Consider the following 2500-nt stretch of genomic DNA (forward strand, 5'->3'; position numbering starts at 1 on the left):
AGCTGGTCTAGCATGCAATAGATGGTAGTCTAGTGGTTAAGGAGCTGGTCTAGCATGCAATAGATGGTAGTCTAGTGGTTAAGGAGCTGAGCTAGCATGCAGGACCAGAAAAGTAATTGGTTCTGTTCCAGGTTGCCAGCGTGGTGCCCTTGAGCAAGGCTCTTGACCCCAGGTTGCCCTGGTTCATCATGCTGTGGAAGACGTGACTAACTAACTAACGGGGCCAACTTGCCCAGGGCCAGGGAGGAGTGAGGGAGGAGGACCTTGGCAGCAGTCAGCCTGTCTGTCTTATCATCTCTGCCAAATCACTTATATGTTCATGTTTCATCGCTGTCAGGTGGAAACTTGGTAACCTTGTCCGTATTTGTTGCTTCTTTTTTTTTTTTTTGATGACGCAATGTTACAAGAATAAATAATGTTATAAGTTAAACATTTTTTTTTATTATTTCCTGATAGCAAATGAATTTGGACATACAACAACGTTATGTTATGTCATAACACTAGCCACAAACATAAAGAAATTGTAAGGGTTTAGGAGTAGACGGCTGTGATGCCAAGAGTCTGACTGCACTGACAGCGAGTCATGTCATTTTGCAAAGGCCGATGTTATTGGCGCCTGTCACGTTGATCGGTTGCTGTTCCTGGCACAGAATGCTGTGGCCATCATTATCTCCTTCCCTTTCAAGGCAAAGTCAACGTTATTGTCAATTGTGCTGTATATACTAGACATATGGGATCCGCCTTGTGTTGCTCACAGGCCCACGGCTAGCCTTAACCAACAACAACAATAACAACAATAACACAGCGGCAATGTAGGTGATAACATTTGCATAAAAAGAGCAAAATACTACAAGTATTTACAAATAAGGGCAGCAAGGCACATGCTTTAAATATGTAAGGGATAATGGACGACACGCCGTGCGGTTATTCAAAGTTAATGCACGTTCTAGACGGTGATAAGGCCTGATGCGAAGCGTCTAGAAAAGTTTGAAAGATTGCTATTTTTCTTAGCCTACTGCCACCCAACTAGCTGAAAGCCGCCTCCGTCATATGGGTCATTCCACCTCAATTCAACGGATTTTAGAGAAAATTTCTGCTTGACCATCTCAGATTTGCTTCAAACTTTTACCATCTAAAGAGTAACCATTTAAACTGACTTAGCCAAAATATTAGATTGATATACCTAATACATCCAGAGAAAAACATTTTTGAACATGGTACCCCCCTTCTGATTTTTGGCACATTGGCGCCCTCATCTAAATCTGCAGCAAAGTTCAGATGTCATTATCTCAAAAAGTGTTCAAGCTAAAGACTTCATATTTTCTATGAATAATGATTGCTACCTATAGATTCCACATATTCATTCGTAAGCCGTATGTGTTGACACTGACTGTGTTTCAATCTTGTGAAATCAGAAGAAAAATTGCAGATTTCCTTCACACCCCCACATTGTGTGCCCCATTACACAATTTATAAACAAAATGTTTGGCAAATGGTTGTGTCTCTCTACAGAAGTGTTTAAGCTGTCTTTGAAAAAGTAGTTAAGAGGTGTCTATATTGCTTTTTTGTTGGAAGTATTGTAACACAAAACTGAAAAATAATCCATTTGGATGATATTGTATCTCCCCATTACAGAGGTATGACAAGCTATACCAATGAATTGAACACATCTCCAGAAAGAGTATGGAATGGGCTTTCAGACTGTGAAATTTCAAGATGGTATTATGGCTATGGTTATTGAAATGTCATTTTTGAAATATTGGTCTACTATAATAGCGAATTGCTGATATCACTAAATAGTGACATCTAGTGGCATTAAATAGTGACAGCAGCAATTTATTTAGGAAATACAGGAAATATTTTATTAGTTCATCACCCAGCAAGTAAATGAAAAAATAAATGTTTAACAGTATGAGACATAAACATCTGATACTTAGGAATAAGATAAGGATTATGAAATCATGAAATAATAGCTCAAAAAACAACGCTAATTATTGTAATAGACCAATATTTTAAAAATATAATTTAAGTAACTGCAGCCATAATACCATCTTGAAATTTCACAGTCTGAAAGCCCATTTCATACTCTTTCTGGAGATGTGTTCAATTCATTGGTATAGCTTGTCATACCTCTGTAATGGGGAGATACAATATCATCCAAATTGATTATTTTTCAGTTTTGTGTTACAATACTTCCAACAAAAAAGCAATATAGACACCTCTTAATTACTTTTTCAAAGACAGCTTAAACACTTCTGTAGAGAGACACAACCATTTGCCAAACATTTTGTTCATAAATTGTGTAATGGGGCACCCAATGTGGGGGTTTGAAAAAAATCTTTCTTCTGATTTCACAAGATTGAAACACAGTCAGTATCAACACATATGGCCTACGAATGAATATGTGGAATCTATAGGTAGCAACCATTATTCACAGAATATTTGAAGTCTTTAGCTTGAAAACTTTTTGAGATAATGACATCTGAACTTTGCTGCAGAT

The 2500-nt window shown here is 37.5% G+C and overlaps 1 protein-coding gene across 3 annotated transcripts in view; it reads left to right on the top strand.

Annotated features, from left to right (window-relative positions):
• The window catches only part of usp6nl (USP6 N-terminal like), an 85404-nt gene that overhangs the window by 36118 nt on the left and 46786 nt on the right, over positions 1-2500 (top strand). The gene's annotated exons all lie outside the window — the stretch shown is intronic.

The sequence above is a fragment of the Sardina pilchardus genome, chromosome 17, assembly GCF_963854185.1.
Source record: "Sardina pilchardus chromosome 17, fSarPil1.1, whole genome shotgun sequence".
Taxonomy (NCBI): Eukaryota; Metazoa; Chordata; class Actinopteri; order Clupeiformes; family Clupeidae; genus Sardina; species Sardina pilchardus.